The 27,758-nt window shown below is 46.3% G+C and overlaps 1 long non-coding RNA gene across 1 annotated transcript; it reads right to left on the bottom strand.

Annotated features, from left to right (window-relative positions):
* Window positions 1–1,650: 1,650 nt before the first annotated feature.
* On the bottom strand, window positions 1,651–19,715 carry LOC135529168 (uncharacterized). The gene is made up of 2 exons (XR_010453665.1): window positions 18,256–19,715; window positions 1,651–3,205 (listed from the first exon to the last, which is right to left on the bottom strand). It is a non-coding gene; the product is annotated as an uncharacterized LOC135529168 (long non-coding RNA).
* Between the last annotated feature and the right edge of the window lie 8,043 nt (window positions 19,716–27,758).

Below are 27,758 nucleotides of genomic sequence, written 5' to 3'. Positions count from 1 at the left end.
ACCTTTAGTGGAATACCACTAGGTTATCAGTGATTAGTGTGTGTGTGTGTGTGTGTGTGTGTGGGGGTCGTTTTACTGCAGCCCAACCTTGGCCAAAGATGTTAAAATGGAAACTGACACGCCACAGGAATATCTAGTGTGTTGTGTGAGAGAGTGAGAGAGAGAGATCAGACACTGGCATAAAGAGGGCAGAGTGACGCAGTGACACATCATCAGCCTCATGTTTCACTAGAAATCAGTTGGTGTGTTCACCTCAGCCAGAGAGGGGAAGTGGGCAAGATTCTGCCAGCCTGTCAGTATAGAGAACAGGAGACGGGGCCTGTAGCCAGTGATGGTTCCTAGAACAGTCGTCTATCAGAGCAGTTACCATCATCCCTCAGTTCTCTCTCAGAGCAGTTACCATCATCCCTCAGTTCTCTCTCAGAGCAGTTACCACCATCCTTCAGTTCTCTATCAGAGCAGTTACCACCATCCCTCAGTTCTCTATCAGGGCAGTTACCACCATCCCTCAGTTCTCTATCAGAGCAGTTACCATCATCCCTCAGTTCTCTATCAGAGCAGTTACCACCATCCCTCAGTTCTCTATCAGAGCAGTTACCATCATCCCTCAGTTCTCTATCAGAGCAGTTACCATCATCCCTCAGTTCTCTATCAGAGCAGTTACCACCATCCCTCAGTTCTCTATCAGAGCAGTTACCATCATCCCTCAGTTCTCTATCAGAGCAGTTACCATCATCCCTCAGTTCTCTATCAGAGCAGTTACCACCATCCCTCAGTTCTCTATCAGAGCAGTTACCACCATCCCTCAGTTCTCTTATCAGAGCAGTTACCACCATCCTTCAGTTCTCTATCAGAGCAGTTACCACCATCCCTCAGTTCTCTATCAGAGCAGTTACCACCATCCCTCAGTTCTCTATCAGGGCAGTTACCACCATCCCTCAGTTCTCTATCAGGGCAGTTCTCACCATCCCTCAGTTCTCTCAGAGCAGTTACCACCATCCCTCAGTTCTCTATCAGAGCAGTTACCACCATCCCTCAGTTCTCTATCAGAGCAGTTACCACCATCCCTCAGTTCTCTATCAGAGCAGTTACCACCATCCCTCAGTTCTCTATCAGAGCAGTTACCACCATCCTTCAGTTCTCTATCAGAGCAGTTACCACCATCCCTCAGTTCTCTCTCAGAGCAGTTACCACCATCCTTCAGTTCTCTATCAGAGCAGTTACCACCATCCTTCAGTTCTCTATCAGAGCAGTTACCACCATCCTTCAGTTCTCTCTCAGAGCAGTTACCACCATCCCTCAGTTCTCTATCAGAGCAGTTACCACCATCCCTCAGTTCTCTATCAGAGCAGTTACCACCATCCCTCAGTTAACTCTTGCTCTGAAGGAGCTAAAGGGTTTGTAGGTTTTTGTTACAGCCCAGCACTGAAACACGTTTTATTCAACAATTCAGGTATTGATTATTAGTTGATCAGGGTCATGTGTTTTAGTGCTTGGTTCTCTCTCAGGAGAGAGAAGGTACTACAGACAGACCAGGGTTGGTGACCGCTACTTTAGAGAACATGAATATTTAAATAAATAAAAGTTACACTTACTGCCACCACAAAGAAAAGCGATGTATGAAAAAGAAGTTGAGGCCAGAGGCATTGGTTATAAAATCCTCAACTTTAATCAGTTCAAAAGGTTTCACAACAACTGTAACGAGTAGAGAAGGGGAACTATTTGCTATTTACAGATTGAGTTTGGATTAGGAATTATACATTTGTTGCTTAATCAAACTATTGGCAACTAATTATTTCACTCTGGAATAAAAAGCCTTTTGTTTTATTTTGGATAGAAGACATGTTATAAAGATCCAAATGAACAATGCAAAAATACAAAATGAAATGTAAACCGAGTTGTTTATTTTTTGCTTGTCTTCTAGGTAGTGTTGTTGAAGCACTACTCGCATGGTAAACAAATGTCAATTAGTTCCAATTCAGAATCTCAAAAGCCGACTGACAGAAGTTAAACGGGAGTTTGTTATATAAAGATGCAGCCATTTTGAACCCATAAATAACATGTCAATAACCGCTTCTTCTTTCTGTTAAAAGTCCATTTTAATGAAGAGCTCAACATGGAGCGACGATCCTCACAGAGGAAAACTAAACGCCCATGTCGTCTAGGCAACAGCACACGCACTCTACACACCCACAAAAAAATACACTAAATAATAATGATGTTCCCATGGTAATTCATGTGCTATAGAATGGGGATGATATGCACATAATCTGACTGTCTTGCGCCGATGATGCTCCTTCCTGTCTTCCTAGTTCCCGCCTCCAGTCACAGCCAGGCGACCAAACGCAGTAGGTTTCTTTCAGTTGGGCGGAGGTTCAACCAATGAGCACGGCCGCTAGCATGACCACCTGACACACAAAGCAGCAGCATCTCTGACTTCCTTCCTTCATAATCCGCTAGCTTCACATTCTAACCACAATGCATTGGGTTGGGAATCAGACACACACTTCTAGAACACCACTTCATTCCTTCCCGTCTGTCACATCATAGTTCTAGAAGCCTCTTTGCTGAGAACTTTTTGACACATATGCCTTGTTGCACAAAAACTCTCCTGTCTCACTATGTATATATATGTGTGTGTGTGTGTGTGTGTGTGTGTGTGATAACATGTGGAGGAGAGGAAACAAGTGAAGTTCAGAAGTCTTGCCATACGTCTGCTTCATGTCATGCAGCGGGGGGGGGGGGACCCGTGACCCCTGACCCCTGACCAAATAAACAGTGGAAACAGTACACAGAAGTCTCCATATAAAATGTAGGTGTAACGGGCCACGGGGGGGACGCAGCACGTCGTCATTTACATATTGACATGGTTTTCGGTGGACAAAAACACCTGACGGATGAGGACGGGCGTGTCTGCTCTCTCCGTACCTCTGCAAAGTGACCGGGGGCCTCCCACCTCTCTTCTTTCCTCCTGTTTGGGTTAGTTTTGTGTGTTTGTTGGTATGCCTGTATGTACAGTAACAGCAGTTTGGTTCATGTGGCGCAGTGGCTGGACGTCTCAGTCACACATCTCCTCCGGTATTTCGTGTGGGTTGAGGATACCGGGAACGGACATCTGCAGCTTGTGTTTCTCCTCCTGCGCCTGACGCAGCGACGCCTCCCGCTCCTCTAGGAACAGGTCTGTGGTGTCCTCCCCTGCAAACTCCTACAGGAGGAGAGAGAGAGGCATTACCACACACACACACATACAGACAGCAACAGGTCTGTGGTGTCCTCCCCTGCAAACTCCTACAGGAGGAGAGAGAGACATTACCACACACACATACAGACAGCAACAGGTCTGTGGTGTCCTCTCCTACAGGAGGGGAGAAGGGGATCCCTGTATATAAACACATAGACAGCAACAGGTATGTGGTGTCCTCTCCTACAGGAGGGGAGAAGGGGATCCCTGTATATAAACACAGACAGCAACAGTTCTGTGGTGTCCTCTCCTACAGGAGGGGAGTAGGGGGTCCCTGTATATAAACACACACAGACAGCAACAGGTCTGTGGTGTCCTCTCCTACAGGAGGGGAGAAGGGGATCCCTGTATATAAACACATAGACAGACAGCAACAGGTCTGTGGTGTCCTCTCCTACAGGAGGGGAGAAGGGGATCCCTGTATATAAACACATAGACAGACAGCAACAGGTCTGTGGTGTCCTCTCCTACAGGAGGGGAGAAGGGGATCCCTGTATATAAACACACATAGACAGCAACAGGTCTGTGGTGTCCTCTCCTACAGGAGGGGAGAAGGGGATCCCTGTATATAAACACAGACAGACAGCAACAGGTCTGTGGTGTCCTCTCCTACAGGAGGGGAGAAGGGGATCCCTGTATATAAACACAGACAGACAGCAACAGGTCTGTGGTGTCCTCTCCTACAGGAGGGGAGAAGGAGGTCCCTGTATATAAACACATAGACAGACAGCAACATGTATGTGGTGTCCTCTCCTACAGGAGGGGAGAAGGGGGTCCCTGTATATAAACACACACAGCAACAGGTCTGTGGTGTCCTCTCCTACAGGAGGGGAGAAGGGGATCCCTGTATATAAACACATAGACAGCAACAGGTCTGTGGTGTCCTCTCCTACAGGAGGGGAGAAGGGGATCCCTGTATATAAACACAGACAGACAGCAACAGGTCTGTGGTGTCCTCTCCTACAGGAGGGGAGAAGGGGATCCCTGTATATAAACACATAGATAGACAGCAACAGGTCTGTGGTGTCCTCTCCTACAGGAGGGGAGAAGGGGATCCCTGTATATAAACACATAGACAGCAACAGGTCTGTGGTGTCCTCTCCTACAGGAGGGGAGAAGGGGGTCCCTGTATATAAACACATAGACAGCAACAGGTCTGTGGTGTCCTCTCCTACAGGAGGGGAGAAGGGGGTCCCTGTATATAAACACATAGACAGACAGCAACAGGTCTGTGGTGTCCTCTCCTACAGGAGGGGAGAAGGGGGTCCCTGTATATAAACACATAGACAGACAGCAACAGGTCTGTGGTGTCCTCTCCTACAGGAGGGGAGAAGGGGATCCCTGTATATAAACACATAGACAGCAACAGGTCTGTGGTGTCCTCTCCTACAGGAGGGGAGAAGGGGATCCCTGTATATAAACACATAGATAGACAGCAACAGGTCTGTGGTGTCCTCTCCTACAGGAGGGGAGAAGGGGATCCCTGTATATAAACACATAGACAGCAACAGGTCTGTGGTGTCCTCTCCTACAGGAGGGGAGAAGGGGGTCCCTGTATATAAACACATAGACAGCAACAGGTCTGTGGTGTCCTCTCCTACAGGAGGGGAGAAGGGGATCCCTGTATATAAACACAGACAGACAGCAACAGGTCTGTGGTGTCCTCTCCTACAGGAGGGGAGAAGGGGATCCCTGTATATAAACACACACAGACAGCAACAGGTCTGTGGTGTCCTCTCCTACAGGAGGGGAGAAGGGGATCCCTGTATATAAACACAGACAGACAGCAACAGGTCTGTGGTGTCCTCTCCTACAGGAGGGGCGAAGGGGATCCCTGTATATAAACACAGACAGACAGCAACAGGTCTGTGGTGTCCTCTCCTACAGGAGGGGAGAAGGAGGTCCCTGTATATAAACACATAGACAGACAGCAACATGTATGTGGTGTCCTCTCCTACAGGAGGGGAGAAGGGGGTCCCTGTATATAAACACACACAGCAACAGGTCTGTGGTGTCCTCTCCTACAGGAGGGGAGAAGGGGATCCCTGTATATAAACACATAGACAGCAACAGGTCTGTGGTGTCCTCTCCTACAGGAGGGGAGAAGGGGATCCCTGTATATAAACACAGACAGACAGCAACAGGTCTGTGGTGTCCTCTCCTACAGGAGGGGAGAAGGGGATCCCTGTATATAAACACATAGATAGACAGCAACAGGTCTGTGGTGTCCTCTCCTACAGGAGGGGAGAAGGGGATCCCTGTATATAAACACATAGACAGCAACAGGTCTGTGGTGTCCTCTCCTACAGGAGGGGAGAAGGGGATCCCTGTATATAAACACAGACAGACAGCAACATGTATGTGGTGTCCTCTCCTACAGGAGGGGAGAAGGGGGTCCCTGTATATAAACACATAGACAGCAACAGGTCTGTGGTGTCCTCTCCTACAGGAGGGGAGAAGGGGGTCCCTGTATATAAACACATAGACAGACAGCAACAGGTCTGTGGTGTCCTCTCCTACAGGAGGGGAGAAGGGGATCCCTGTATATAAACACATAGACAGCAACAGGTCTGTGGTGTCCTCTCCTACAGGAGGGGAGAAGGGGGTCCCTGTATATAAACACATAGACAGACAGCAACAGGTCTGTGGTGTCCTCTCCTACAGGAGGGGAGAAGGGGATCCCTGTATATAAACACATAGACAGCAACAGGTCTGTGGTGTCCTCTCCTACAGGAGGGGAGAAGGGGATCCCTGTATATAAACACATAGATAGACAGCAACAGGTCTGTGGTGTCCTCTCCTACAGGAGGGGAGAAGGGGATCCCTGTATATAAACACATAGACAGCAACAGGTCTGTGGTGTCCTCTCCTACAGGAGGGGAGAAGGGGGTCCCTGTATATAAACACATAGACAGCAACAGGTCTGTGGTGTCCTCTCCTACAGGAGGGGAGAAGGGGATCCCTGTATATAAACACAGACAGACAGCAACAGGTCTGTGGTGTCCTCTCCTACAGGAGGGAAGAAGGGGATCCCTGTATATAAACACATAGATAGACAGCAACAGGTCTGTGGTGTCCTCTCCTACAGGAGGGGAGAAGGGGGTCCCTGTATATAAACACAGACAGCAACAGGTCTGTGGTGTCCTCTCCTACAGGAGGGGAGAAGGAGGTCCCTGTATATAAACACAGACAGCAACAGGTCTGTGGTGTCCTCTCCTACAGGAGGGGAGAAGGGGGTCCCTGTATATAAACACAGACAGCAACAGGTCTGTGGTGTCCTCTCCTACAGGAGGGGAGAAGGGGATCCCTGTATATAAACACATAGACAGACAGCAACAGGTCTGTGGTGTCCTCTCCTACAGGAGGGGAGAAGGGGGTCCCTGTATATAAACACACACAGCAACAGGTCTGTGGTGTCCTCTCCTACAGGAGGGGAGAAGGGGGTCCCTGTATATAAACACACACAGCAACAGGTCTGTGGTGTCCTCTCCTACAGGAGGGGAGAAGGGGGTCCCTGTATATAAACACATAGACAGCAACAGGTCTGTGGTGTCCTCTCCTACAGGAGGGGAGAAGGGGGTCCCTGTATATAAACACAGACAGACAGCAACAGGTATGTGGTGTCCTCTCCTACAGGAGGGGAGAAGGGGGTCCCTGTATATAAACACATAGACAGCAACAGGTCTGTGGTGTCCTCTCCTACAGGAGGGGAGAAGGGGGTCCCTGTATATAAACACATAGACAGCAACAGGTCTGTGGTGTCCTCTCCTACAGGAGGGGAGAAGGGGATCCCTGTATATAAACACATAGACAGCAACAGGTATGTGGTGTCCTCTCCTACAGGAGGGGAGAAGGGGATCCCTGTATATAAACACATAGACAGCAACAGGTCTGTGGTGTCCTCTCCTACAGGAGGGGAGAAGGGGATCCCTGTATATAAACACATAGTCAGACAGCAACAGGTATGTGGTGTCCTCTCCTACAGGAGGGGAGAAGGGGGTCCCTGTATATAAACACATAGACAGCAACAGGTCTGTGGTGTCCTCTCCTACAGGAGGGGAGAAGGGGGTCCCTGTATATAAACACATAGACAGACAGCAACAGGTATGTGGTGTCCTCTCCTACAGGAGGGGAGAAGGGGATCCCTGTATATAAACACATAGACAGCAACAGGTCTGTGGTGTCCTCTCCTACAGGAGGGGAGAAGGGGGTCCCTGTATATAAACACAGACAGACAGCAACAGGTATGTGGTGTCCTCTCCTACAGGAGGGGAGAAGGGGATCCCTGTATATAAACACAGACAGACAGCAACAGGTCTGTGGTGTCCTCTCCTACAGGAGGGGAGAAGGGGATCCCTGTATATAAACACAGACAGCAACAGGTCTGTGGTGTCCTCTCCTACAGGAGGGGAGAAGGGGGTCCCTGTATATAAACACAGACAGCAACAGGTCTGTGGTGTCCTCTCCTACAGGAGGGGAGAAGGGGATCCCTGTATATAAACACAGACAGACAGCAACAGGTCTGTGGTGTCCTCTCCTACAGGAGGGGAGAAGGGGATCCCTGTATATAAACACAGACAGACAGCAACAGGTATGTGGTGTCCTCTCCTACAGGAGGGGAGAAGGGGATCCCTGTATATAAACACATAGACAGCAACAGGTCTGTGGTGTCCTCTCCTACAGGAGGGGAGAAGGGGGTCCCTGTATATAAACACAGACAGCAACAGGTCTGTGGTGTCCTCTCCTACAGGAGGGGAGAAGGGGATCCCTGTATATAAACACAGACAGACAGCAACAGGTCTGTGGTGTCCTCTCCTACAGGAGGGGAGAAGGGGATCCTTGTATATAAACACAGACAGCAACAGGTCTGTGGTGTCCTCTCCTACAGGAGGGGAGAAGGGGGTCCCTGTATATAAACACAGACAGCAACAGGTCTGTGGTGTCCTCTCCAACAGGAGGGGAGAAGGGGGTCCCTGTATATAAACACAGACAGACAGCAACAGGTCTGTGGTGTCCTCTCCTACAGGAGGGGAGAAGGGGTCCCTGTATATAAACACAGACAGCAACAGGTCTGTGGTGTCCTCTCCTACAGGAGGGGAGAAGGGGATCCCTGTATATAAACACAGACAGCAACAGGTCTGTGGTGTCCTCTCCTACAGGAGGGGAGAAGGGGGTCCCTGTATATAAACACAGACAGACAGCAACAGGTCTGTGGTGTCCTCTCCTACAGGAGGGGAGAAGGGGATCCCTGTATATAAACACAGACAGACAGCAACAGGTCTGTGGTGTCCTCTCCTACAGGAGGGGAGAAGGGGATCCCTGTATATAAACACAGACAGACAGCAACAGGTCTGTGGTGTCCTCTCCTACAGGAGGGGAGAAGGGGATCCCTGTATATAAACACATAGACAGCAACAGGTCTGTGGTGTCCTCTCCTACAGGAGGGGAGAAGGGGATCCCTGTATATAAACACATAGACAGACAGCAACAGGTCTGTGGTGTCCTCTCCTACAGGAGGGGAGAAGGGGGTCCCTGTATATAAACACACACAGCAACAGGTCTGTGGTGTCCTCTCCTACAGGAGGGGAGAAGGGGGTCCCTGTATATAAACACACACAGCAACAGGTCTGTGGTGTCCTCTCCTACAGGAGGGGAGAAGGGGGTCCCTGTATATAAACACATAGACAGCAACAGGTCTGTGGTGTCCTCTCCTACAGGAGGGGAGAAGGGGGTCCCTGTATATAAACACAGACAGACAGCAACAGGTATGTGGTGTCCTCTCCTACAGGAGGGGAGAAGGGGTCCCTGTATATAAACACATAGACAGCAACAGGTCTGTGGTGTCCTCTCCTACAGGAGGGGAGAAGGGGGTCCCTGTATATAAACACATAGACAGCAACAGGTCTGTGGTGTCCTCTCCTACAGGAGGGGAGAAGGGGATCCCTGTATATAAACACATAGACAGCAACAGGTATGTGGTGTCCTCTCCTACAGGAGGGGAGAAGGGGGTCCCTGTATATAAACACATAGTCAGACAGCAACAGGTATGTGGTGTCCTCTCCTACAGGAGGGGAGAAGGGGGTCCCTGTATATAAACACATAGACAGCAACAGGTCTGTGGTGTCCTCTCCTACAGGAGGGGAGAAGGGGGTCCCTGTATATAAACACATAGACAGACAGCAACAGGTATGTGGTGTCCTCTCCTACAGGAGGGGAGAAGGGGGTCCCTGTATATAAACACATAGACAGCAACAGGTCTGTGGTGTCCTCTCCTACAGGAGGGGAGAAGGGGGTCCCTGTATATAAACACATAGACAGACAGCAACAGGTATGTGGTGTCCTCTCCTACAGGAGGGGAGAAGGGGATCCCTGTATATAAACACATAGACAGCAACAGGTCTGTGGTGTCCTCTCCTACAGGAGGGGAGAAGGGGGTCCCTGTATATAAACACAGACAGACAGCAACAGGTATGTGGTGTCCTCTCCTACAGGAGGGGAGAAGGGGATCCCTGTATATAAACACAGACAGACAGCAACAGGTCTGTGGTGTCCTCTCCTACAGGAGGGGAGAAGGGGATCCCTGTATATAAACACAGACAGCAACAGGTCTGTGGTGTCCTCTCCTACAGGAGGGGAGAAGGGGGTCCCTGTATATAAACACAGACAGCAACAGGTCTGTGGTGTCCTCTCCTACAGGAGGGGAGAAGGGGATCCCTGTATATAAACACAGACAGACAGCAACAGGTCTGTGGTGTCCTCTCCTACAGGAGGGGAGAAGGGGATCCCTGTATATAAACACAGACAGACAGCAACAGGTATGTGGTGTCCTCTCCTACAGGAGGGGAGAAGGGGATCCCTGTATATAAACACATAGACAGCAACAGGTCTGTGGTGTCCTCTCCTACAGGAGGGGAGAAGGGGGTCCCTGTATATAAACACAGACAGCAACAGGTCTGTGGTGTCCTCTCCTACAGGAGGGGAGAAGGGGATCCCTGTATATAAACACAGACAGACAGCAACAGGTCTGTGGTGTCCTCTCCTACAGGAGGGGAGAAGGGGATCCCTGTATATAAACACAGACAGCAACAGGTCTGTGGTGTCCTCTCCTACAGGAGGGGAGAAGGGGGTCCCTGTATATAAACACAGACAGCAACAGGTCTGTGGTGTCCTCTCCTACAGGAGGGGAGAAGGGGATCCCTGTATATAAACACAGACAGCAACAGGTCTGTGGTGTCCTCTCCAACAGGAGGGGAGAAGGGGGTCCCTGTATATAAACACAGACAGACAGCAACAGGTCTGTGGTGTCCTCTCCTACAGGAGGGGAGAAGGGGGTCCCTGTATATAAACACAGACAGCAACAGGTCTGTGGTGTCCTCTCCTACAGGAGGGGAGAAGGGGATCCCTGTATATAAACACAGACAGCAACAGGTCTGTGGTGTCCTCTCCTACAGGAGGGGAGAAGGGGGTCCCTGTATATAAACACAGACAGACAGCAACAGGTCTGTGGTGTCCTCTCCTACAGGAGGGGAGAAGGGGATCCCTGTATATAAACACAGACAGACAGCAACAGGTCTGTGGTGTCCTCTCCTACAGGAGGGGAGAAGGGGATCCCTGTATATAAACACAGACAGACAGCAACAGGTCTGTGGTGTCCTCTCCTACAGGAGGGGAGAAGGGGATCCCTGTATATAAACACAGACAGACAGCAACAGGTCTGTGGTGTCCTCTCCTACAGGAGGGGAGAAGGGGATCCCTGTATATAAACACAGACAGACAGCAACAGGTCTGTGGTGTCCTCTCCTACAGGAGGGGAGAAGGGGATCCCTGTATATAAACACAGACAGCAACAGGTCTGTGGTGTCCTCTCCTACAGGAGGGGAGAAGGGGATCCCTGTATATAACCACAGACAGACAGCAACAGGTCTGTGGTGTCCTCTCCTACAGGAGGGGAGAAGGGGATCCTTGTATATAAACACAGACAGCAACAGGTCTGTGGTGTCCTCTCCTACAGGAGGGGAGAAGGGGGTCCCTGTATATAAACACAGACAGCAACAGGTCTGTGGTGTCCTCTCCAACAGGAGGGGAGAAGGGGGTCCCTGTATATAAACACAGACAGACAGCAACAGGTCTGTGGTGTCCTCTCCTACAGGAGGGGAGAAGGGGGTCCCTGTATATAAACACAGACAGCAACAGGTCTGTGGTGTCCTCTCCTACAGGAGGGGAGAAGGGGATCCCTGTATATAAACACAGACAGCAACAGGTCTGTGGTGTCCTCTCCTACAGGAGGGGAGAAGGGGGTCCCTGTATATAAACACAGACAGACAGCAACAGGTCTGTGGTGTCCTCTCCTACAGGAGGGGAGAAGGGGATCCCTGTATATAAACACAGACAGACAGCAACAGGTCTGTGGTGTCCTCTCCTACAGGAGGGGAGAAGGGGATCCCTGTATATAAACACAGACAGACAGCAACAGGTCTGTGGTGTCCTCTCCTACAGGAGGGGAGAAGGGGATCCCTGTATATAAACACATAGACAGCAACAGGTCTGTGGTGTCCTCTCCTACAGGAGGGGAGAAGGGGATCCCTGTATATAAACACATAGACAGACAGCAACAGGTCTGTGGTGTCCTCTCCTACAGGAGGGGAGAAGGGGGTCCCTGTATATAAACACACACAGCAACAGGTCTGTGGTGTCCTCTCCTACAGGAGGGGAGAAGGGGGTCCCTGTATATAAACACACACAGCAACAGGTCTGTGGTGTCCTCTCCTACAGGAGGGGAGAAGGGGGTCCCTGTATATAAACACATAGACAGCAACAGGTCTGTGGTGTCCTCTCCTACAGGAGGGGAGAAGGGGGTCCCTGTATATAAACACAGACAGACAGCAACAGGTATGTGGTGTCCTCTCCTACAGGAGGGGAGAAGGGGGTCCCTGTATATAAACACATAGACAGCAACAGGTCTGTGGTGTCCTCTCCTACAGGAGGGGAGAAGGGGGTCCCTGTATATAAACACATAGACAGCAACAGGTCTGTGGTGTCCTCTCCTACAGGAGGGGAGAAGGGGATCCCTGTATATAAACACATAGACAGCAACAGGTATGTGGTGTCCTCTCCTACAGGAGGGGAGAAGGGGGTCCCTGTATATAAACACATAGTCAGACAGCAACAGGTATGTGGTGTCCTCTCCTACAGGAGGGGAGAAGGGGGTCCCTGTATATAAACACATAGACAGCAACAGGTCTGTGGTGTCCTCTCCTACAGGAGGGGAGAAGGGGGTCCCTGTATATAAACACATAGACAGACAGCAACAGGTATGTGGTGTCCTCTCCTACAGGAGGGGAGAAGGGGGTCCCTGTATATAAACACATAGACAGCAACAGGTCTGTGGTGTCCTCTCCTACAGGAGGGGAGAAGGGGGTCCCTGTATATAAACACATAGACAGACAGCAACAGGTATGTGGTGTCCTCTCCTACAGGAGGGGAGAAGGGGATCCCTGTATATAAACACATAGACAGCAACAGGTCTGTGGTGTCCTCTCCTACAGGAGGGGAGAAGGGGGTCCCTGTATATAAACACAGACAGACAGCAACAGGTATGTGGTGTCCTCTCCTACAGGAGGGGAGAAGGGGATCCCTGTATATAAACACAGACAGACAGCAACAGGTCTGTGGTGTCCTCTCCTACAGGAGGGGAGAAGGGGATCCCTGTATATAAACACAGACAGCAACAGGTCTGTGGTGTCCTCTCCTACAGGAGGGGAGAAGGGGGTCCCTGTATATAAACACAGACAGCAACAGGTCTGTGGTGTCCTCTCCTACAGGAGGGGAGAAGGGGATCCCTGTATATAAACACAGACAGACAGCAACAGGTCTGTGGTGTCCTCTCCTACAGGAGGGGAGAAGGGGATCCCTGTATATAAACACAGACAGACAGCAACAGGTATGTGGTGTCCTCTCCTACAGGAGGGGAGAAGGGGATCCCTGTATATAAACACATAGACAGCAACAGGTCTGTGGTGTCCTCTCCTACAGGAGGGGAGAAGGGGGTCCCTGTATATAAACACAGACAGCAACAGGTCTGTGGTGTCCTCTCCTACAGGAGGGGAGAAGGGGATCCCTGTATATAAACACAGACAGACAGCAACAGGTCTGTGGTGTCCTCTCCTACAGGAGGGGAGAAGGGGATCCCTGTATATAAACACAGACAGCAACAGGTCTGTGGTGTCCTCTCCTACAGGAGGGGAGAAGGGGGTCCCTGTATATAAACACAGACAGCAACAGGTCTGTGGTGTCCTCTCCTACAGGAGGGGAGAAGGGGATCCCTGTATATAAACACAGACAGCAACAGGTCTGTGGTGTCCTCTCCAACAGGAGGGGAGAAGGGGGTCCCTGTATATAAACACAGACAGACAGCAACAGGTCTGTGGTGTCCTCTCCTACAGGAGGGGAGAAGGGGGTCCCTGTATATAAACACAGACAGCAACAGGTCTGTGGTGTCCTCTCCTACAGGAGGGGAGAAGGGGATCCCTGTATATAAACACAGACAGCAACAGGTCTGTGGTGTCCTCTCCTACAGGAGGGGAGAAGGGGGTCCCTGTATATAAACACAGACAGACAGCAACAGGTCTGTGGTGTCCTCTCCTACAGGAGGGGAGAAGGGGATCCCTGTATATAAACACAGACAGACAGCAACAGGTCTGTGGTGTCCTCTCCTACAGGAGGGGAGAAGGGGATCCCTGTATATAAACACAGACAGACAGCAACAGGTCTGTGGTGTCCTCTCCTACAGGAGGGGAGAAGGGGATCCCTGTATATAAACACAGACAGACAGCAACAGGTCTGTGGTGTCCTCTCCTACAGGAGGGGAGAAGGGGATCCCTGTATATAAACACAGACAGACAGCAACAGGTCTGTGGTGTCCTCTCCTACAGGAGGGGAGAAGGGGATCCCTGTATATAAACACATAGACAGCAACAGGTCTGTGGTGTCCTCTCCTACAGGAGGGGAGAAGGGGATCCCTGTATATAAACACAGACAGCAACAGGTCTGTGGTGTCCTCTCCTACAGGAGGGGAGAAGGGGATCCCTGTATATAAACACAGACAGACAGCAACAGGTCTGTGGTGTCCTCTCCTACAGGAGGGGAGAAGGGGATCCCTGTATATAAACACACACAGACAGCAACAGGTATGTGGTGTCCTCTCCTACAGGAGGGGAGAAGGGGATCCCTGTATATAAACACATAGACAGACAGCAACAGGTCTGTGGTGTCCTCTCCTACAGGAGGGGAGAAGGGGATCCCTGTATATAAACACATAGACAGCAACAGGTCTGTGGTGTCCTCTCCTACAGGAGGGGAGAAGGGGATCCCTGTATATAAACACATAGACAGACAGCAACAGGTCTGTGGTGTCCTCTCCTACAGGAGGGGAGAAGGGGGTCCCTGTATATAAACACACACAGCAACAGGTCTGTGGTGTCCTCTCCTACAGGAGGGGAGAAGGGGGTCCCTGTATATAAACACACACAGCAACAGGTCTGTGGTGTCCTCTCCTACAGGAGGGGAGAAGGGGGTCCCTGTATATAAACACATAGACAGCAACAGGTCTGTGGTGTCCTCTCCTACAGGAGGGGAGAAGGGGGTCCCTGTATATAAACACAGACAGACAGCAACAGGTATGTGGTGTCCTCTCCTACAGGAGGGGAGAAGGGGGTCCCTGTATATAAACACATAGACAGCAACAGGTCTGTGGTGTCCTCTCCTACAGGAGGGGAGAAGGGGGTCCCTGTATATAAACACATAGACAGCAACAGGTCTGTGGTGTCCTCTCCTACAGGAGGGGAGAAGGGGATCCCTGTATATAAACACATAGACAGCAACAGGTATGTGGTGTCCTCTCCTACAGGAGGGGAGAAGGGGATCCCTGTATATAAACACATAGACAGCAACAGGTCTGTGGTGTCCTCTCCTACAGGAGGGGAGAAGGGGATCCCTGTATATAAACACATAGTCAGACAGCAACAGGTATGTGGTGTCCTCTCCTACAGGAGGGGAGAAGGGGGTCCCTGTATATAAACACATAGACAGCAACAGGTCTGTGGTGTCCTCTCCTACAGGAGGGGAGAAGGGGTCCCTGTATATAAACACATAGACAGACAGCAACAGGTATGTGGTGTCCTCTCCTACAGGAGGGGAGAAGGGGATCCCTGTATATAAACACATAGACAGCAACAGGTCTGTGGTGTCCTCTCCTACAGGAGGGGAGAAGGGGGTCCCTGTATATAAACACAGACAGACAGCAACAGGTATGTGGTGTCCTCTCCTACAGGAGGGGAGAAGGGGATCCCTGTATATAAACACAGACAGACAGCAACAGGTCTGTGGTGTCCTCTCCTACAGGAGGGGAGAAGGGGATCCCTGTATATAAACACAGACAGCAACAGGTCTGTGGTGTCCTCTCCTACAGGAGGGGAGAAGGGGTCCCTGTATATAAACACAGACAGCAACAGGTCTGTGGTGTCCTCTCCTACAGGAGGGGAGAAGGGGATCCCTGTATATAAACACAGACAGACAGCAACAGGTCTGTGGTGTCCTCTCCTACAGGAGGGGAGAAGGGGATCCCTGTATATAAACACAGACAGACAGCAACAGGTATGTGGTGTCCTCTCCTACAGGAGGGGAGAAGGGGATCCCTGTATATAAACACATAGACAGCAACAGGTCTGTGGTGTCCTCTCCTACAGGAGGGGAGAAGGGGGTCCCTGTATATAAACACAGACAGCAACAGGTCTGTGGTGTCCTCTCCTACAGGAGGGGAGAAGGGGATCCCTGTATATAAACACAGACAGACAGCAACAGGTCTGTGGTGTCCTCTCCTACAGGAGGGGAGAAGGGGATCCTTGTATATAAACACAGACAGCAACAGGTCTGTGGTGTCCTCTCCTACAGGAGGGGAGAAGGGGGTCCCTGTATATAAACACAGACAGCAACAGGTCTGTGGTGTCCTCTCCTACAGGAGGGGAGAAGGGGATCCCTGTATATAAACACAGACAGCAACAGGTCTGTGGTGTCCTCTCCAACAGGAGGGGAGAAGGGGGTCCCTGTATATAAACACAGACAGACAGCAACAGGTCTGTGGTGTCCTCTCCTACAGGAGGGGAGAAGGGGGTCCCTGTATATAAACACAGACAGCAACAGGTCTGTGGTGTCCTCTCCTACAGGAGGGGAGAAGGGGATCCCTGTATATAAACACAGACAGCAACAGGTCTGTGGTGTCCTCTCCTACAGGAGGGGAGAAGGGGTCCCTGTATATAAACACAGACAGACAGCAACAGGTCTGTGGTGTCCTCTCCTACAGGAGGGAGAAGGGGATCCCTGTATATAAACACAGACAGACAGCAACAGGTCTGTGGTGTCCTCTCCTACAGGAGGGGAGAAGGGGATCCCTGTATATAAACACAGACAGACAGCAACAGGTCTGTGGTGTCCTCTCCTACAGGAGGGGAGAAGGGGATCCCTGTATATAAACACAGACAGACAGCAACAGGTCTGTGGTGTCCTCTCCTACAGGAGGGGAGAAGGGGATCCCTGTATATAAACACAGACAGACAGCAACAGGTCTGTGGTGTCCTCTCCTACAGGAGGGGAGAAGGGGATCCCTGTATATAAACACAGACAGACAGCAACAGGTCTGTGGTGTCCTCTCCTACAGGAGGGGAGAAGGGGATCCCTGTATATAAACACAGACAGCAACAGGTCTGTGGTGTCCTCTCCTACAGGAGGGGAGAAGGGGATCCCTGTATATAAACACAGACAGACAGCAACAGGTCTGTGGTGTCCTCTCCTACAGGAGGGGAGAAGGGGATCCCTGTATATAAACACACACAGACAGCAACAGGTATGTGGTGTCCTCTCCTACAGGAGGGGAGAAGGGGATCCCTGTATATAAACACATAGACAGACAGCAACAGGTCTGTGGTGTCCTCTCCTACAGGAGGGGAGAAGGGGATCCCTGTATATAAACACATAGACAGCAACAGGTCTGTGGTGTCCTCTCCTACAGGAGGGGAGAAGGGGGTCCCTGTATATAAACACATAGTCAGACAGCAACAGGTATGTGGTGTCCTCTCCTACAGGAGGGGAGAAGGGGGTCCCTGTATATAAACACATAGACAGCAACAGGTCTGTGGTGTCCTCTCCTACAGGAGGGGAGAAGGGGATCCCTGTATATAAACACATAGACAGCAACAGGTCTGTGGTGTCCTCTCCTACAGGAGGGGAGAAGGGGATCCCTGTATATAAACACATAGACAGACAGCAACAGGTATGTGGTGTCCTCTCCTACAGGAGGGGAGAAGGGGATCCCTGTATATAAACACATAGACAGCAACAGGTCTGTGGTGTCCTCTCCTACAGGAGGGGAGAAGGGGGTCCCTGTATATAAACACATAGTCAGACAGCAACAGGTATGTGGTGTCCTCTCCTACAGGAGGGGAGAAGGGGGTCCCTGTATATAAACACATAGACAGCAACAGGTCTGTGGTGTCCTCTCCTACAGGAGGGGAGAAGGGGGTCCCTGTATATAAACACATAGACAGACAGCAACAGGTATGTGGTGTCCTCTCCTACAGGAGGGGAGAAGGGGGTCCCTGTATATAAACACATAGACAGACAGCAACAGGTCTGTGGTGTCCTCTCCTACAGGAGGGGAGAAGGGGGTCCCTGTATATAAACACATAGACAGACAGCAACAGGTATGTGGTGTCCTCTCCTACAGGAGGGGAGAAGGGGGTCCCTGTATATAAACACACACAGACAGCAACAGGTATGTGGTGTCCTCTCCTACAGGAGGGGAGAAGGGGATCCCTGTATATAAACACACACAGACTATTCTAAGATTGTTACGTCATACTAACGTGGTTCCTAAGATGTTAAACACTTCCAAGGTGTTCTGAGACCCCCCCCCGGTCATTTATACAGAGGAACCTCGGTTGGAGGTGGAGGAAAAGGCTCACCTTAATCTGTACCAGGAAGTCCCTCAGGTGTTCCTTGAAGGCTGCAATATCCTGGTTAAGACTGAACAGTCCTGTTACGAACACCTTGACCTGGGCACTGAGGGACAAGACAGCGAAGAAGACATAGATATAAACAGGACAACGGTGTTGTGTACACTGCCGTCTCTGGACCACAGATGCAGCTCAAGTCTCTGATTGTCCTTGGATGCTCAGACTTGAACCTGTGGTGTTTCCTAAGTTCTTCCATTAAAGGAGACCACTGTGTTCTTGGGAACCTTCAATGCTGCAGAAATGGTTTTGCTACTCTTCTCCAGATCTGTGCCTTGACACTACACTGTCTCTGAGCTCTACGGACAATTGCTTGGTTTTTGCTCTGACATGCACTGTCAACTGTGGGACCTTATTTCGACAGGTGTGTTCCTTTCCAAATCATGTCCAATCAATTTGAATTTACCACAGGTGGACTCCAATCAAGTTGTAGAAACATCTCAAGGATGATCAATGGAAACAGGATGCACCTGAGCTCAATTGTGAGTCTCATAGCAAAGGCTCTGAATACTTATTTCTGTTTTTTTTATTTTTAGTACATTTGCAAACATTTGTAAAAACCTGTCTTTGCTTTGTCATTGTGAGATATTGCGTGTAGATTGATGAGTATTTTTTTTTTGTAAAAAAAAAATGTAAATTAATTTTAGAATAAGTCTGTAACGTAACTAAATGTGGAAAAGGTCAAAGGGTCTGAATACACTGCACATGGAGATAGTTTAGTGGCTAAAATAAGGGGATAAATATTTAGAAATAATAATAATAGCTTTCTGATCTTTCTTATCTCTCTCAGATATAGGACAAACACTTCAGAACAAACCTTTTCTTTTGTATCTGTTGTTCTATGTGTTTCGATTGGCTAATAGCAGTAAGGACTATCTGTTATTCAATGTGTTTCTATTGGCTAATAGCAGTAAGGACTATCTGTTATTCTATGTGTTTCTATGGGCTAATAGCAGTAAGGACTATCTGTTATTCAATGTGTTTCTATTGACTAATAGCAGTAAGGACTATCTGTTATTCAATGTGTTTCTATGGGCTAATAGCAGTAAGGACTATCTGTTATTCAATGTGTTTCTATGGGCTAATAGCAGTAAGGACTATCTGTTATTCAATGTGTTTCTATGGGCTAATAGCAGTAAGGACTATCTGTTATTCAATGTGTTTCTATGGGCTAATAGCAGTAAGGACTATCTGTTATTCAATGTGTTTCTATGGGCTAATAGCAGTAAGGACTATCTGTTATTCAATGTGTTTCTATGGGCTAATAGCAGTAAGGACTATCTGTTATTCAATGTGTTTCTATGGGCTAATAGCAGTAAGGACTATCTGTTATTCAATGTGTTTCTTTGGGCTCATAGCAGTAAGGACTATGTGTTTCTATGGGCTAATAGCAGTAAGGACTATCTGTTATTCAATGTGTTTCTATGGGCTAATAGCAGTAAGGACTATCTGTTACTAAGGACATAGTTCAACAACAGTAAGGACTATCTGTTATTCAATGTCCCATTCTATGAGGCTAATAGCAGTAAGGACTATACTGTTTGACTTTCTGTATACAATGTACCTCTAGGACTGTGTGCGTAAGGACTATCTCTTGTTTCATCCCATGTGTTTACGAATGGGCTAACAGCAGTAAAAGGATATCTGTTCATTAATGTGAACACACAGAAACAATAGTAGTGAGACTCTCTGTTCTATTCAATGTGAAACACATGGGCTAGTAGCAGTAAGGGCTATACTGTTAATTCAATGTGTTTCTATAGGCTAATAGCAGTAAGGACTATCTGTTATTCTATTATGGTATTTCTATATGGGCTAATAGCAGTAAGGCTATCTTTGTTAATGTCAATGCGTCTCTATGGGCTATGTAGCAGTAAGGACTATCAGTTATTCCAAATGTATTTCTATGGGCTAATGACAGTAAAGACTATCAGCATGTTCAATGTATTTGCTGTAGGCTAAACTAGCCAGTAAGGACTATCTAGTTCTTCAAATGTGTTTCTATGGGCTAATAGCAGTAAGGACTATCTGTTATTCAATGTGTTTCCTATGGGCTAATAGCAGTAAGGACTATCTGTTATTCAATGTGTTTCTATGGGCTAATAACACTTGATAAGGACTATATCTGTTGTTCAATGTGTTTCTCTGGGCTAATAGCAGTGAGGACTATCTGTTCTTCAAATGTGTTTCTAGAGGCCTAGCCATGGTAAAGGTACTATCTGTTGTTCGTATGTGTTTCTATGGGCTAATGTGGCCAGAGGACATCTTGTTATCTAATGTAGCTCCACATGGGCTAGCAGCAGTAAAGGACTATCTGGCTGTTCAATCCGTGTTTCTACCCGGGCTTAACTAGCAGTCAAGGACATCTTATCTGTTTCAGTGTGTTTCTAGTTAGACTAATGTAGTAAGGACTATCTGTTATTCTAATGTGTTGTTCTCTAGGCCTAATAGCAGTAAGGACTCTCTGTTATTTCAATGCGCGTTTCTATGGGCTAATAGCAGTAAGGACTATCTGTTGTTCTATGTGTTCCTGTGGGCTATGTAGCAGTAAAGACTCTCTGTTCCATTCAATGAAGTAATAACTCTCTAGAGCAATATTAGTGGTAAGAGCTATCTGGCTATTACACTAGTGTGTTCTATGGGCTAATCGCGGTAAGGACTATCTCATTTGCTTCAATGTGTTTCTGCATGGGACTCAATGAGCAGTAAGGACTATCTGTTGTTCAATGTCATTCTCATGGGCTAATGGCAGTGGGACACTATCTGTATTCCAATGTGTTTCTATGGGCTGATAGCAGTGGGGACTATCATGTTATTCAATGTGTTTCTATGGGCTAATAGCAGTAAGGACTATCTATTCTATCAAATGTTGTTTCTGGGCTATGTAGCAGTAAGGACCCATCTGTTCTTCAATGTACATGTTTCTATGGGCTAATAGCGGTAAGGACTATCTGTTATTCAAATGTGTTTCTGGGAGGCTAATGGCAGATAGGGACTATCTGTTATTGCAGTGTGTGATTCTGTGGGCTAATGGCAGTAAAGGACTATCTCTTATTCAGTGTGTTTCTGTGGGCTCAATGCAGCAGTAAGGACTGTCTGTTCACTCCAATGTGTTTCTATGGGCTCATCAGTGTGTAGTAAGGACTATCTGTTATTCAATGTGTTTCTATGGGTCTAATAGCAGTGAGGACTATCTGTTATTCAATGTGAACACTATGGAGCTAATGGCAGTAAGGACTCATCTTTGTTCAATGTGTTTCTATAGTATTAATGGCATTAAAGGATATCATATTTATTCAGCTGGGTTCTAATTGGCTAATAACAGTAGGACATGTTCTCTTAAATGGATCTGTGTGTCAATGTGTTTTATGAATGCATGTGATAAACGTGTACCTCTAAGGTGCGTGCGTTTGCAGGAGTATCTCTCTCCCCTCAAGTTTGCACAGAAGAAATATCAGCCAAGAACAGGAATCATGAGATTACAACTACTCACAGCATTGCCAGAGTTTTCCTTTGGTTAAAACTATCAACATTTCCCTTTACTGTAGGAATTAACAGTTGGATGTAGCAATATTAACCACATTCAATTCATATATAAAACTAGCTTCTTCATTTTTGCAGAACTTAATGCATAAGCAATTATGCAGAATATTTTCACTAAAGCAGAGCGCCATGGAGTAGTTCTATTATTAACAGGCAAAGCTCAGGCTGTGCTTCTGCAGACAGTGCATACCACAACTTAATCACAACACATTAGAGCACCTGTGCATCTGTTAAATGCCTTATATGGATCTGTGCAGCATGCCTCATCATTTCCATGGATTCTGTCTCTAACTCTAAGCACCACATGTAATACCTGGATGACTACAGTTCTTAGCTTTTGTCCCATATAGTTTCTTCACATTAGCGCTGAACTGGACATATTTTGGCATGAAGGTCATGATAAGAATACACTTGTTTTGAAGTCAAGCAGGGCACATGTTGCCACTTATTTTTTATTTTGTTATATCTTTACTGTTCTGTGAGTGTTAAACTAACGTTATGATGTTGTGAGATCAACAATGGGAAGTGATTGTGATTCATTGGGAGTTATTAGTCAGGTGTAGATCATTAGTTTATTCTTAAGCAGGGAAGTGATGCCTAGATTCACAGTACAGTTCTTGATCAAGTTCTTGGAATATTATTAATCAACAGCCAAGGAGATTATTTGAATTGAATTATTAATGATTGTAGTCATTATTAAGTGTCAACAAACAGGGGGTGGCAGTTGTTTTTCTAAAAAACAACATACCTTTCTGACTTGTCTCTGAAAAACAGTCAATAAAAGAGCTTTTTTTTTTATATAAGAGACGATCATTAATATTTTCAAAGTTAGTTAGATAAAATAAATAGCAGTAGGCAGAGGTAACATCATTTTTATATTCTGTAATAATATATATAATAATGATGTATTTCTTGCTATAAAGGCATATCTGTGAATTAATGGAGAAGCAGTTTTGAGCCAGGTTATTACATTTTCCCTATGAAGACCTGGTTGTTTTTGGGGGTTGGAGAAAGAGTTGAAACTAGGTGTTGATCTTTTAACTATACCCAGTTAACATGGAGTCTGAGGATTGGGCATTATAATCATTAGGAAACAGAGAGGCCACACATCTGAACCACAGTTAGTGATACTTGGATTCTGTACAAGCATTAAAACAGGGCAGAAGGCGTGTGTTCCTTCTGACACGTTTTATACAATCTGTGTCTTGGCAACATGCAGTTCTGAAACCATAAGGTTTCTTAAGAAACAATGAGAGCATGATTTGTTATGATTCTGTTGTTCAACCTTCACCTTCTACAGACCATTGCAGATGGTGTTGTCATGAACATTCTCAACTGCATTCAACAAATAAAAAAGCATATTTGCTTTATACCTCATCATTAAAACAACAAAAAAACGTTTCTCAAAAGTTTCAAACATGATTCACATTAACCATGCTTCAAATTTGATAATCATTTCTGAGCGTTCTCCAGCAGGTTTATGACATTGGAGATATTTAAATGGTTCAAACATTCAAAACAAAATTGTTAAGCTAGGAACTAGTATTCTTGTAACATTTCTCTACAAGTTTCCACTAGTGGTTTCTATTTAAAATCATATTCTCATTTGTTCCAAAACTGTCAGTTGCCTATAAAAAAACCCTGACTTATTAATGTGTTCAGAGAGAGTTCCCAGATATGATGGAGAAAAACATACATTCTCAGTAGTGAGAAAACATTCATAGCTTTAACGTTCCGATGTAGTGGGCTTCTTGTTCTCAGGCATTGAAAACATTCACTATGACTTTAATAATTACAAAATTATTATTAACTTCTCTTACATTCAGGTTTATAAGCATCAACAAGCAGCATCTCTCCATCTGTGCAGTGTTCAAATTATAGCCACTAATTGGCTTTGGCTGATCTTAATGAGTGCTGTATGCTTTGAAATGAGTCTGTTTGAATGAGCTAAAAGGAGCAAACTTTATGTGAGTTAAAAACACATGGCATGCTTGCCATCCTGATGGTGCAGTGATTCATTCAATCTTGACCGAAGATGTGAGCTTGAATCTATGATGCATTCTAATAAAACAGAAATCATGCTTATAGGGCTGAGGTATATTGAGGGCCTCGATATGAATATCTGTAACAGAAGTGTGATGTCCTATCTGCGTGACCTATGATTTATGCAACTTGATAACCAAAGCATCTCTTATATGGTTTTAATTAAAATACAATAATAACTGTGTAGTGTTATCAACCAAACATCAAATTATCTCTTGTGTATGTAACTCTTTGTTCCCTATCACTATGTGTTTCTATTTGATTATTACCTAAGAAATTCGAACATGTATTATCATTAGTGGAGGTTAAAAAATTAACCCAAAATAACCAGTGTTTTTACAGAGTCTCGTGGTATTTTCAGTGGAAGTTTTACTTCTTGATATAGAGGAAATCTTTTATTTTTGAGATAAAAAAACGTTCCTTGTTTCAACAAGAAATATTTGTCTTTAAAAAAGAATGTATAAACCTAACCCACCTAATTGGCTGGCTGAAGAAAAACACTGGAAGTTTTCAAGACACAAAGATATTATCTGTGAGTGCCACAAGAGCGGATGCTAAGGCGAAATAGAATGAGAAATTTTCAAACAGAAATGGCCAATTTTGACGCTTCTAATGTTCAATGTCTCCATATAGCTGTGGTCATGGGGGTGACTCCCACTTTTCTGTGCTTCCCCAGATATCTGGCATTATGTATGACATGTTATGGCTTTATATATTGGAGAATTGACCATAAGAGACTACGTTTACCAGGTGCCGGCAGTGTCTCAGTGAAATTATTGTGTGTAATCTCCAGCTCATTTGCATTTACCATTGCTTCAGAGGAGAAAGCCAATACCTTATGATGATTTACTCTCAAAATGATGTGAAAAACACCTTGGTTGATTTACAAACAACGCGTTTATATGCATGGGGTTATTTGGAAAAAGTTTAGTTGTAAGCTGACTGAATTTTCATATTTTTCTTAATGGCGTGATGTTCAAAAACGGGCGTTTTCTTCTACAAAATAATATTTTTTTGGAAAAACTGGGCATTTGCTATCTAGCTGAAGTCTCTCATTGTAGAAAACATCTGAGAGAGTTCATTCAAAAGTAAATTATTTCATTTGAGTCTTTTCTTGTTTTGTGAAAATGTTGCCTGCTGAATGCTATGTTAATGTGTGTACTAGCTATCAGCCTCTTACCACCACAGTACTTGTGTTAGCTATGGTTAACATATTTTGAAAATCTAAGATGACAATTGTTGTTAACAAAAAGAGGGCTAGCTTGTGGTGACTCTATTTCTTTCATTTACTGAGATTTTTCATGAATAAAAGTTAGACCTGCGTTGTGCTAGTGAACTAGGGAAGCTATGAGTTAAAACCACGGATGTGAGGATTGCTCAAATATAAAGAAATTCAGATTTTTTTTCGCTCTAAATATTCTATTGTTCTTGAAGATGTAAAACCTTCTAAACTTTTCAAGACAGAAGTAAACGATCTCAGAACCTCCCAACAAATAAAATATTATTACCGAGCAGGGAAAAAGTATTCATTTCAGTTTATCAATAAAAAACAAAAAACAGTTTTGTTTACCATTCAGAAAACATCGGTTTTGATTCAGAATCAATGGAAACAACACAGTTCCCTACTTCCAAAGAATTGATATTGCTATTTCGATTGTCATTTTGTCAAATCTTTACCAATAAGAAGTATGTGTGTGTGATAGTTTATATCAAATATAGTGTCAATGTGCATTTATCATCATGTACTGTACTCTTAACAGATATGTGTATGTATGTATGCGTGTGTGTGTAATTTTCGCTCATCATCAGTATGTATGTGCATCAGCTAATGTACTGTACTTTCTGAACAGTGTATCAGATGTGTCGTGACACAGAGAAAATTGTTGAGGATAGTATGTGTCTGGTAGAAATATGCTGCAAGCCTCTTCCTGATCGCATTCTACGGTAGGTATGCGAGGATCTGAAGGTACTGCACAGAGGTATACAATGTCCTGTCATCTCTCCAGAGATCTGAGGACCTGCCACGCCCGGGCGTGAGGGCAGCTTCGTCGTTGGGCATTGGGCTAAATATTCCGAAGAAAGGTTTAGGATTTCCAAGCCCCGAGGCAACAAGGTGCAGATCTGTCAGTTCTGCCCTAGACGACGATCATTACTAATTTCCTAGGCCGTGTGAAATAAAATTTGTTTCTTAACAGACCCACTCAGTAAAATAAAATTGCATCAATAAAAAAATAAAAATAGGATCCTGAAGAGCTGCAGGAACATACAATATGTATGTATACGGAAACATTAGTTAGAACTCTTGGCTTTTTCTACATTTTCTTCAGTTACAAGTACGTTTCTGAAACGCTGATTATTCTTTGTTTTCCTCAATGAAAAACACACATGCCCCATTAATGGCATCACAATACATAATGGCATCCCTAATATAATGACCTCAATACCCCACATGACATAATACCCCATAGTGACATCGCAATACCCCACCAGCAACAAAGCCCAACATTCTTTGCGATACATTGCTAGTGTGTCTACTCATCAAGGTTTTTCTTTGTTTTTATATTTTCTGTTGTAAAGCTCCAGCAGTAGTGTCTAAAAACTGTCAATACTTATATGGAGTCATGTGGCAACCAGCATGTTGGCTATTCATCATTTAGATTCTTTATGGCCGAAACATGCATGGGTAAACAATTTGCACCAAAAAGTTCTCTCAACCAAACCTGTGAGGTGATATCAGAACTACATTTAGTGAACTCAGCGTACCTTCTTAAAGTTTATTTGTGTTTCTTCCCTTCTTATGTGTTTGAGCCATGGTAGCGACAAGTGAGGGGCGATGCCACAGAATATAAACCTATTGAAGTAATAGACCAAGTCCATATTGTAGCAAAGAATAGCTCAGAATTTTATTTACCTATGTTTAACTATTGATCGATTAGAACAATTCAACACACAATGACAGCCTGGGCATGGATTACTTCATGACAGGGGCAGACAGCATGGGGTTGGAGTGTCAACCTTTATTTTCGATACCACCCAAAATAACTTAGAGCCAACAGTCATGTTCTTTAAGACCTCAGAAAGGTCAGTCATCAGGCATGGTGTGTTGGGCACTGATGTTGGGCGATTAGGCCTGGCTCACAGTCAGCATTTCATTCCACATCTCCAAGGTCAGCGATGAGTTGGTCAGGAACTCTGTGCAAACCAGTCAAGTTCTCACACTGATCTAGTGAAACCAGCTGCCATGGACCTGCTTTGTGCTGGGCATTGTGTGCTGGGCTGAGGAATGTGCTTCCCCAAACTGTTGCCACAGGTTGCAGGAAGCACAGATGAGTCAGAATATCATGCCATGTGAGTTGGGTGCCACTACCTCTGGAACTAAGGGATGGACATGGCAACCTAGACCATTGTTCTCTCCCTCAGACTTGCAGTTACAGCACTATGTGCATTGCAGGTGATGAGTTCTCACTGTGTTCAGCCAAACCAGTCAATCATGGGACTGCAAATGATGAGACATGATTATCTCCAGAAGCATTAACTGCTGTGGAGGTGTCAGTGGCTTCACTCTCCAGCCGACTTGCGAGCCTTGCCATGAAACCGTTTGTGACTCGAGAAAGTTATTCTGCTGATGTTGCTTCCAGGCAGATCTGAACCAGAGCGTGATGTGTGGCCTCTGCTGTGGCCTGAACCATTATTGCTCCTAAACTTTCCACTTCTAACAGCACCTGGGTGGCAGGGCATTCTAGCAGGGTGGGTATCCTTCACAGTGACTTTGTTGGAAAGGTGGCATCCTATGGTGCATGTTTGTCCATGGATATGATTTCTCAATCACTGTCTATGGATTTAGTGCCTTGCAAAAAAAGATTTGTAAA

Source organism: Oncorhynchus masou, unplaced genomic scaffold (assembly GCF_036934945.1).
Source record: "Oncorhynchus masou masou isolate Uvic2021 unplaced genomic scaffold, UVic_Omas_1.1 unplaced_scaffold_1111, whole genome shotgun sequence".
Lineage (NCBI taxonomy): Eukaryota > Metazoa > Chordata > Actinopteri > Salmoniformes > Salmonidae > Oncorhynchus > Oncorhynchus masou.
The sequence above is the reverse complement of the archived record's forward strand: the minus strand, read 5'-3'. Positions and strand labels throughout refer to the sequence as shown.